Source organism: Beta vulgaris, chromosome 2 (assembly GCF_026745355.1).
Source record: "Beta vulgaris subsp. vulgaris cultivar EL10 chromosome 2, EL10.2, whole genome shotgun sequence".
In the NCBI taxonomy this organism is placed as follows: Eukaryota; Viridiplantae; Streptophyta; class Magnoliopsida; order Caryophyllales; family Amaranthaceae; genus Beta; species Beta vulgaris.
The window spans coordinates 37,088,600-37,100,087 of NC_079203.1; the positions used below are offsets into that span (position 1 = coordinate 37,088,600).

General features: G+C 35.2%; 1 long non-coding RNA gene and 1 other non-coding gene across 3 annotated transcripts; one reads left to right on the forward strand and one right to left on the reverse strand.

Annotated features, from left to right (window-relative positions):
- The first annotated feature begins 3,235 nt into the window (after positions 1-3,235).
- On the forward strand, positions 3,236-3,342 carry LOC125495406 (small nucleolar RNA R71). Its single transcript, XR_007272043.1, has one exon. It is a non-coding gene; the product is annotated as a small nucleolar RNA R71 (small nucleolar RNA).
- A 4,240-nt stretch (positions 3,343-7,582) lies between these two features.
- Positions 7,583-10,554, reverse strand: LOC104886795 (uncharacterized). Of its 2 annotated transcripts, none has more exons than XR_007271284.2 (4): positions 10,105-10,554; positions 8,964-9,069; positions 8,102-8,882; positions 7,583-7,862 (listed from the first exon to the last, which is right to left on the reverse strand). It is a non-coding gene; the product is annotated as an uncharacterized LOC104886795 (long non-coding RNA). The 2 variants fall into 2 exon arrangements; XR_008968081.1 differs by lacking the exon at positions 10,105-10,554 and adding an exon at positions 9,857-9,999.
- Positions 10,555-11,488: the final 934 nt, after the last annotated feature.

Genomic DNA, 11,488 nt, shown 5'->3' on the forward strand with positions numbered 1-11,488 from the left:
TAAACTCTATATGCTTTACTATTTAAAGCATATCCTATAAAAACAGCCTCATCACTTCTAGCATTAAATTTTCCTAAATTGTCTTTACCATTATTGTGTACAAAGCATTTACATCCTAAGATTCTAAAGTATGAGACATTGGGTTTTCTTCCTTTGAGAATTTCATAGGGGGTCTTCAATGTAATAGGTCTCAGCATGACCCTATTAATGATATAGCATGCCGTGTTCACTGCTTCAGCCCAGAATTTCTTCGAAAGATTGCTGGCTATAATCATTGTCCTTGCCATGTCCTCCAGAGTGCGATTCTTCCTTTCCACCACACCATTTTGTTGTGGGGTCCTGGGAGCTGAGAAGTTGTGGTCTAGTCCTTCATTACTGCAAAACTCATCAAACTTGGAGTTTTCAAACTCCTTACCATGATCAGAACGCAAATGCTTAATTTTAAAACCACTTACTCTTTGTATTCTTTTAGCAAAGCTTACAAATTCATCAAAAGTTTCATCTTTGCTATGAAGAAAAATAACCCAAGTGTATCTTGAAAAATCATCAACTGTAACAAGTACATATCTCTTACCAGATCTGCTTTGGATTCGAACAGGGCCACATAAGTCCATATGAATTAATTCAAGAGGACTTTGTGTGCTTATCATCTTATTTGGTTTGAACGAGGATCTAACTTGTTTTCCTTTTGCACATGGTCCACAAATTTTATGATTTGAGACCTTGGTTGTTGGAAGACCAACAACTAAGTTCTTACCACTTAGCTTCTGGAGCAAGGTCATACTTGCGTGACCACACCTTTTATGCCAAAGGAGTGGTTCATTGTCGATAGCACTTAAACAAGTTAGATTGTTCCTAGGAACCAGGTTTAGGTCAACAACATAAGTGTTTCCCTTCCTAGTTCCTTCCAGAATCTTGGTACTTGAACCTGTATTACTTACTACACAACACTCATCAGTAAACTTCACATTGTTCCCTTTATCACAAAATTGAGAAATACTAAGTAGATTGTATTTCAAACCCTCGACCAAAAATACATTATCAATGGAATGTGACTTAGACTTTCCTACCTTACCTACAACTACTATATTACCTGTAAGATTGTCTCCAAATGTCACAGTTCCTCCATCATAGGCTGAAAGCGAGAGAAATTTATTTTTGTCTCCAGTCATGTGCTTAGAACAACTGTTATCGAGGTACCACAGGTTGTTCCCCCTCACTTTAGCCTGTATCCAAAACAATTAGTCAGTGGTAGGAACCCAGTCTGACTTGGGTTCCTCTGTCGGGCTTGTATTTCTCTTAATTTCCACACTTGCTTAACTAAGCGAGTGTTCATCTCAATATGTTCTTCTCTGGAAGAACAATCAGACACTAAGTGACCACTGTTCCCACAGTAAGAGCATACTCGGCTGCTTGGTAGATCAACATATTTTTTCATTTTGTTTTTCTTCTTGTGATTGAAACCTAATCCATTCCTTCCTTCATTTTTATACTTTTGTATCCAACTCACTGGATTAGGAAGTTTTATTCTTGAAGATTCCAATTTCCCTTTGAGTACCAAATATTCATTTAAAACTTTATCATGTTCGAATTTTAATTTTTCGAAATCGAATCTGGTATTTATAGAGGAACTGGTTCCTTCAGGAACAAATAGTTTCAATTCAGCCATCTCCATATTCAAGAAATAATTTTCATTTTTAACATTTTCAAAAGCTTCTCGAATACGTCGGTTTTCATCAAAAACTTCAAAGAATCTTTCCTCAATATTTGTATTTACTGTTTTAAACCAATTTGAATGTTCTTTGGTGACTTCCAAGGCCTTCTTCAGATTTTCTTCTCTAATGCAGATTGCCTTGTAGTCATCCAAAGTTTCTAAAAGAAGTTTTATTAGTTGATTCTTTGAAAGTTCTTTTAACTCTTCTTCAATCACATTAATGCGTACCTTATTGCTTGGCAAGTCTTATTCATCATCTGTCTTCGCCATGAGATATAAATGAGATGTTTCCTCTTCAGGTTGTTCCTGCTCCTCGTCAGAGTCTGATTCTCCCCAGGCAGCAACCATGGCCCTTCTCATTTCAACTTTTGAGAAAGGTTTATGTTGTTCCTTTCCTTTCTCCTTGTATTTTCCTTTACCCTTGTCATTTTCCCAAAGTGGACATTCCTTTATAAAGTGGTCAGGATTTCCACACTTATGATAGCTTAGCTTTGCAGACTTTTTCGTGTTTTTCCCTTTATAATTCTTGTTAAAGAATTTCTTAAAATTTTTCACGATTAATGCTGCTTCCTCATCATCAATTTCTGAATCATCTTGTTCTTCTGATTTGAGAGCCAAAGCTTTAGGTTTACTAGGATCAGCCTCATGAGTTCCCAGATGTAGCTCATGAGTCAACAAGGAACCTGCAAGTTGTTCATTATTGAAGGTGGTGAAATCTTTTGTTTCTTGTAGAGCTGTGACTTTTGCCATCCATTTGTCATCTTGCGGGAGACTCCTAAGTACTTTCCGAACTTGTTCCTCTGGAGTAATAGCCTTTCCTAGGGAGTCAAGCTCATTTATGATGTTGGAGAACCTAGTGAGCATATCATGAACTGACTCCTTAGGCTTCATTTGGAACAACTCATACCAGTGCATGAGCATATCTATCTTCGATCTTTTGACTTCGCTTGTTCCTTCGTGAGTAACCTGTAGAAGTTCCCACATCTGCTTGGTCGTTTTGCATCCCATGATTCTATTGTGTTCATGGGGACCAAGACCACAGTGGAGAATCTTCTTGGCTAAAATGTGTTAGAGTAAGGGTTGTATGGAGGTCTCTACTGAAAAGCATTTTCATGCTCCATATGATTCAGGTTAGGTTGATTGTAGGAACAATCATGACCAAAATGGCCTTGAACGTACACCATACACCTCACAATAAGAAGATGTAATAGGAGCCATGGGAGACATCACATTAATACTCATAGGAGAAGTACTAGACAGTGAAGATTTCAGTGCATCCATTTTTATACTTAACTGGCCTGGGCTACTTGTGAAGATGATAAGGCATATGCATTTGCATCCAACTTTTTCTTTGTTATAGTCTAGGAAGAACTATGATCATTTGCTGCTAAGTTGGCCAGAAAACTATACCCTTCACCCACCTCCTTATTTAGGAAAACACCCCCTGCAGATGAATCGATTGTACTCTTGATATGGGGTTATAGACCATTATAGAATTCTTGGGTGATGAACCACTTATCAAGATCGTGGTGTGGGCATTCGCTCTGTAGAACCTTTAACCTATTCCATGCTTCCTTCAATGTCTCATCAGGTTCTTGTTGGAAGTTAGCAAGTTTATGTCTGATTTCTGCAGTCTTGGTAGGAGGGTACTACTCTTTCAGGAATGCTTTAGATATAACACTCCACTCAGTTTCTTTAACATCGTTCAGCCATTTTCGTGTCTTGTCCTTTAATGAGAATTCGAAGACCATGACCTTCAACTGATCAGGAGTGACCCCTTGATGCTTAACGGTACGACAGAGTTGATGAAACCGTTGTAGATGATTGGCAGGGTCTTCAGATGGATGCCCCCCAAATTGTTTCTGTTGGATCATGTGGATGAGGGCAGACTTGATCTCAAACTTTACCGCTTCTATGGTGGGAATAGTAGGACCTGTTGAAATGCCACTAGGGGAAGGTACCTCATAAGACTTCAATGACTTAGGAGGCATGATTGATTCTGAAGGATCTGCCGTAGATTTTCCCTGATTAATAGACTGCTTTGTCTTCTTGTTTTGCTTTTTCAGTTGCCGGATGGTTTTCTCAAGACCGGGATCAATTGGAACTGGAGTACCTGTTCTTTTGGACCTGGGCATAGAAGAAACAAAGAAAAGAAGTGCAGTGAGATTGCCTCTATTGGAACTTGAAGTTCCAAATGAGACAGTAGAAATAGTTCAAATAGTTAAACAAAAGTGATAGACATTAGCCGTCTTCCCGGCAACGGCACCAAAAATTGATGATTTTACAAAGTAATACCGCAAGTGCACGGTGTCCGTTGTTAGTTGATACTCAACAAATACGGGTCGATCCCACTTGGAGAGGAATTCTATCGATTTTCGCTTAATTATAATAAACTATCTCAGAAAAACGAATGTTTGATTTGAATAATAACTAAACTAGAACCAAGTAATACCAAAATGGTGGTTTAATCAATAAATTAAAAGTCTAGGGCATACGTTCGGTCCATCATGCTCATACCATTCAAAGAATACAAATCAACTTAATAACAAATAAACTAGAAGGTGAGTAATTAAAGAAATGGTTAATCCTTCGGTCGGGTATTAACACTTTCAATTTAACCTATGCAATACGATCGCTAACATATTCAGAAATGCCAATTGTAATGAAGCCTCTAAGAATATGATCTTTCAATTCTAATTCCTATTAGCAAATTAATTAACTCTTGATATTGGCCAATTACAAGAATCAAACTATTTGAAACTTATCAATTGGAATTACTCACAACCCTAATCTATAAATCAATCAATTTTCAAAGAAAATATCATGGCATAAACATGGCTTCCCTCCCTTTGCCCTAGAAAAGAGACTATTCACTCATAATTGAAACAACTAAAGCAAAATCAATAATCAACCTAGAATTCATGATTGAGAAATAGTGAAAACAATAATAAAGCAAGATGAAGACAATAACAAATATTAATAAAGAAGAAAACAATGAAAGAATACATCTAGAGCTTGAATTAATGGAAGAGAAGCAAAAACTAGGGTTTCAAGGAAAGAGATGAAGAAATAAACGTAATACTAGAGTTTTCCAGGAATAAAAGCATGAGAGAGATAAAATAAATCCCTCTTTTATATTTTCTTCTAATCTAATCTTTTAATGAGTCAAAGAAAAGAAAATGAGAAAGTAAACTAATAAAAGAAGTTTGATGATTGGACGATAGTAGCGACGACGACCACGAGCCCGCATCGAAGCCCGACAAGTGGGCGCTGGCTGGCCAGCGGGCCAGGCAGCAATGTAGGCGCAAGAGTAGAAGCACCCGTTGGGAGCTGGTTCGCAGGCAGATTCGCAAGGTCAACTTTCGAAGGCTGTATCTTGAGTTATAGGCATCTTCTATAGGCGTGTTACCAATCGTTGCGAAGATATTCAAGTCTTGTTTCCAACACAACTTGAATTAATTTCATTTGATATGTTTAATTCGAATTATGATCAAAAGAGTGAACATGTATCCATTTTTATCACTTCGGAAATAATGCATTTCTTCGTTTTCAGCTCAAATTCACTCTCGAGAGATATGCTGCAATCCTCATGGAAACTACTTCACATAATATGATTATAGGGAATAAGAGAATAATCCACTAAAAAAATTCATCGATCAAAAGCCACCATTCAACAACTATCTTCACAAGAATTATCCAATTCATCCAAAATTGCTTCGAAAACATCCAAATAGCTATGAAACTATCTGAAACATTAAGAAAACCACAAACGAAGTAATAGAGCACGTAATAGATAATCCATGCTAATGGCAACTAAAATGCAGCTATATGAATCAATATGCTTTAAAAATGCAACCTAAATATGCCTTAAAACTCTATATAAAAATGATTTATCAAATTTCGCCAAGCTAAACCGTTGCTTGTCCTCAAGCAATTAATAAGATATAGACTTTGGAAAAGAAAGAATGACCTACAAAATGGGACTACGCTAGGGCCAAACACTCAATTGAAAGCAGGAGAGATATAATCACTACACAAACCAAGCATCGAGATAAACCCGAACAAAGTCGCATAGCATGTCATGTAACACAATTGACTCTCCAATCATACCGCAAACCATCTCCCCCAAGTTCGACTTAACCAAACTTTGACAGACCTCCCTATAGTTATGTGCACTCATACTCTCATGTGTTTAAGGGGCAAACAATGATACTCAACCTAAATCAAATCGACTCAGATGAAGCACATATTCTTTGATTTTGACTTTTTGACTCACTTAATACTCAACAATACAATACATAATGATCAAGAGGACTTTTAAGAGTTGTAATGACGCTCAGGTTCAAAAATGCAGCTATATGAATCAATATGCTTTCAAAATGCAACCTAAATATGCCTAAAAACTCTCTATGAAAATTATTTATCAATATGACATCCTCAAATTTACTGATACTTTACTGTTATTCAGGTACGTAATTTTTTATTGAAAATAAAAGTATGTGTAATGTTCTATGTTCAGTAAATCTTAAGAATATGTAATATGTTCGAGTACATTTAAACTCAAATTACTAGTAAATCTTATGAATATGTGCTGTGTTTGAATTTTTTTTAAAAAATTAAATTCAAATTACAGTTTATTTAAAATTTCATTCAAATATAGTTGAAATTCAAATTAAAATTACATTAGCAATGGTCGGAAAAAAAAAACAAATTTCGTCAAAATTATATCTTCAAATTTGTGCCCAAATATTTTAAGAAATCGAGACAAAATACTTTAACACGAAGTATTTTTGTGCCCAGATATTAAAAAGAATTTGAGAAAAAATTACTTCAACCCATATATTAAAATAATTTGTGCCCATAATCGAATTTCAGCTCATCAACTCGATATTCAAAAATACCTTATCGACGACATGAAGAGCATCGTCATGACCGTCAAAGCTAGCTCAAATGATGAAGAAATCATAATCGAAGGTCTCAGGAGAGTGAACTTGGCGACTTGGGAGCTTAATCCAACGAGAACTCATTGAGAGACTCAATGCTTCTCTTCGAAGTCCACATAAGCGGATATTGAGAGGTTTAGGTAAGAATGAGGAGAAATTGAGTGTGTGGTTTGATTTGGAAGAAACTGAGGAAAATGATAAAAAGGAGAGAAAAAGTGACTATTGCATTATTTCAATTAAATCGAAAGGGAAATAAGAATTGCGTGAAATTAAGAGATGGGTTTGGGAATTAGGAGAGTAGCTAAGGATTGAAGAGAGAAAAAAAAGACTACATTATTTCTGTCTCTTCTTGTCATGGTTCATGGGGTTGTTTAGAGCTTTGATAAAAAAACATTAGTTAGAGATGCAAGTACTTATACATATTTATTAATGTGTTTTTAAACACACTAGTGCATAATTGGCCTAAAGTATCACCCCAAAAGTGTTACTTAATGGCCTAAAAGTGTTGCTTTAGGTCATATGTAACACTTTTATAAGTGAAACATCTGCCCGTGCTACCTATTCTCTAAGGTAACACCTTTCAATGCTAATGTTTCACTTTCTCAAGTGTTACTCAAAATTCTCTAACGTAACACTTTTTTTAAACTAATGTAGCATTTTTACAGTGTTACTAATAATGTTTTATGTAACACTTTTTCGTCTATAGTAACATTTTCTATGTCATCTCTTGACTTATAGTAACACTTTGTTAAATATTATGTATCATTTTAATTGAGCATATATAACACTCTATTAGATATTTGGCAATACTTCTTATCAGCTAGTTTTATAGTGTAACACTTCTATTTCACATATCTTATAGTAACATTCTTTAATTATCGACATATATACAATGATAATATAGTAAAACGTATAAATGTAATAATTGAAGAGGAAATAAAATAATATTATTGATATAAATGGGTAGAAATACTCAACGACCCAAAGAGTATACTCAATCAAAAACATACTATTGCATCCAAAATATAAATAGTTAAACTGAAAATTAAATCATAAAATCATAATATATACATCTCTCTTTAAATAAACCTAAATCAATCTTAAGGTCATTCTTTCATTATTCTTCAATTTCATTATCCATGTACGCATGCTTCTCGATGTATCATGCATGCTTGTTACTCTAATCCGCCATTATTTCCATCATCCTGCAGTAAGGAAAAAAAAAACTTTAAAGTCTTATATGATAACAAATCTAGTCTGCCAAAAAAATAAATTAAAACTAGTAATATACTTGATGCACCCATATGTTTAGTTAGAGACCATTTAGAATCAACTCATAAGATCACATTCATAACTATGACCATAGTACGAACTTAAATATCAAAAACAAAATAAAGATCCACACACATGGGCATGAGTAAATGATTTTAAACATAAAAGTTACCTCATACGCATTGCGAATTCGAACGATACAACCTCCTTCATAATCTCGAATGATACTTCACTCCCAAAATTATCCTCGAAGAATAACCTCACAACAGTAACAAAAATCACTAATCAATCTTAACCAATCTAAGAAAATAGAACCATAACCAATTCCTAATTTAGAAATTATCAACCTTTAGCATCCCCAATCCATAATCCTCAAATCATAATCAACTATAAATTCAATAACAATACTAACTACGTCACTCAACTAGCATCCTCAATTCATAATCATAATTCTAGATTGTAGAACTGAACTAACTAAACTACTCACATACTTTTACTAAACAAAGAACAATAGTACCAAAACAACAACCATAAATCGACAGTAGCACTAACATGACATGACGACGTTTTGGTAGTGTAAAACTGCCCCACAACAACCCATTACAACCACGACAGAACAACAACAAAACAGCACAAACAACAACATCCGACAACCGTGGCACATCACCACCACCACCACCACAATCCCAACAACAATAGAACAAAACTACCAACAACAACAATAACAACAATAACTTAACTTGGGCTTGATATTTGTAAATTTTAAAAAGAAATCAGAAATTGGAATGAATAGGTACTACGTTTTACATCTGCTCATTTGGAGCGCGGATGAACAACACAAGCGAGGTATGTTTCGGTGACAAGACAATGCACCGCCGCAGGTGCGGCGAATCGGCGCAAATCAGACGTAGTATGACTTGTCGACCATCAATCAGCCTCCTTGGAAACATTTTCTGCAATGTCTTAATATATATTAGGAGTCTGGACTAGATTTCTATTGAACTTCACCAAGTATCAAAGATTTCTCCACTTACATTGACTCAAGCTATCTTTGAGAACATTTTCCCATAGAATTGTGCGTCCTTTTTATTGTATTCTCTAATCTTCTCTTTCAACTTCTTGTATTCCAGTTTCACATCCCTGCAACATTACAGAAAGCAATGAAACACTTGGTACTTAGTCGACACCAACAACCAACTAGCTAGTATATACATAGTTTAAGCCAGATGCACATTACGCAATGAGAAATTGATACTAGCTGCCCCTTTGGCAGGTAGTACTAAACAAAACTAATGGCGATGAAATCATATTGCAAGGAATCCTCTACTCATAACCGTGGTAGTGGAATTTCACCCTCAAAAATGTGATTTTCTTCACACATTTATAGTTCAGTTTCCCAATCAATACAACATCTAGAGTTAAAATTGATGCAAACTCATATTTACAAAGAAAAATATGTTAAGTGATGAGTTCTCATTACCCTGAAATTGACACAAGCATTCTCTTAAAACTACACTAAAATCAATTATCATTACTGGTACTTAACATCACTAAAATTTATAACCACCTACCAAAGAGGCGGTTGGTTGCAATGTAACAGCCAACTTGCTAATGCAGTTTATGGTAAAGAGAAATTAGCAAGCCAAAGTGTAATCGATCAGAAAAGCTACCAAAAGAAAGAATTTTATGTAAATAAGATGAAAAAGGATCCTGCTTTCAATCTACACTTTCCATCCTTAACTAAACGTCCTATACTAGGCTTGGGCACAAACTTCAATACTCCATTAACTAAACTTCCTATATTAGGCTTGAGCACAAACTTAAATACTCCATTATTATTAGGTTAGGCTTTCTCATAGCATTTGTTAAAGTAAAAACAAAGAGGTTGACTGACTGAAAAAGTGGAGATTCCATATCAGATGCTTACATGAAAAGCGAGAGTGAGAGAAACAGGGTTAGTAAAAGTCCGCGGTGCATGATTGTGCGGGATGAATTTCCATCTCGATTCTTAAGAATTGGGAGACTTGTGGACGGTCAAAGGTTAATACAGAAACTTCTTTGAGGATGGATGGAGTAATTCTACAATAATTCATCTACTTGTGCTTCATAAGATTTATGCATATGTTCAGAATCAGCGTTCTTAATTTTTTAAGAGGTCATATGACTTGAATATACCTGTTGTCAGGATCAATTTCCAATGCCTTCTTAATGTCAATTCTGCAACTCAAAGATCTGCTAGATGTACATACGACAAGAAGGTAGTGCGTCGCAATTCTGGCAAGTGCAGCAACCATGTGAGGAGTCAGAGAGAGAGACTGTGACAGACGCCATGGTCGTGGTCCGACGATTAGCACAGCTCCGACGAGCAGCAAGGTGGGGGCTAAACTTCGGCCGAGGCTGTAGCCGCCTGAAGTAGAGCAAGCAGGGGTGTGGTTTTACGGGAGAGAGAATGATGGGTTTGGGGTTCTCTATTTTGGGGCTTGGGGTTTTTGAGAGAATGACGAAGATAAGCGAGGGAGTTAGGGTTTTGTTTATTAAACCGACAAAAGCAACAAAGGCAGACCTCCTTCAACCGACTAAGAAAATCAAATTAAGGGAATCTGACTTTCGCTTCCTATTTGGGCCAAATAACGCTCAACTTAAACTTAGAATCCATAATATACATCAACAATGTTATGGCGAAAATTGAACCCTTTTTCCTTTTATGCCTAGTTGTAAGTTTCTACGACATAATAGATCGTTTTCAAGAAGGAAAAAACACCTTTGTACTTTTCTTTGTTATTCGATTAATATAAAATATATATATATATATAATAAAAAAAGATCGAACTAATAATGATAACCTCATAAAATTAAACAAATTCTCATTTAACTATTTTTATACGTTCGGTGATGCAAGGCAGCTATTATTATACGTTCGGTGATACAAGAGAGAGAGAACGAGTGTTCTAACTATTTTTCGCAATTCTCATTTAACACCATCATCTCTCATACCTCTTATTATGCAACTTGTGCAGCTCTTGTCTTCAAACTCCAATAGGCGATGTAAGAGATTTTGGGATTTGTATTTATCATACAATTAAAAACATTTAAAGTAAATTAATTAGTGAGGGTAAAATTATTTTTCGGACCCAATTGTGATTGTAAAAAAAGGGTTTTGGACAATTAATATTTTGTAATGCTACCTCAAAAGACTATAAGTGCTAGTATAGATATTAAATAACCATGTAATAACCTAAAACGTACTTTAAGTAAAAGACAAACGTGTTTCTTATAAAAAAAAGTGTTACCCTCTAAAACTAAATGCTACCTATAAAAAAGTGTTACCTTGAAGTGTTACATATCAAAATGTGTTACCTTGAAGGGTTGAAATGTTACCTATAGAAAAAGTGTTATCTTAAAATGCTACATATGAAAAAGTGTTACTGTTTAAGTGTTACCTGTGAAAAAGTGTTACTGTTAAAGTGTTACTTATGAAAAAGTGTTACCGTCAAAGTGTTACCTATCAAAAAGTGTTACATGTAAGTGTTACATATGAACAAAGTGTTACTAAAATGTT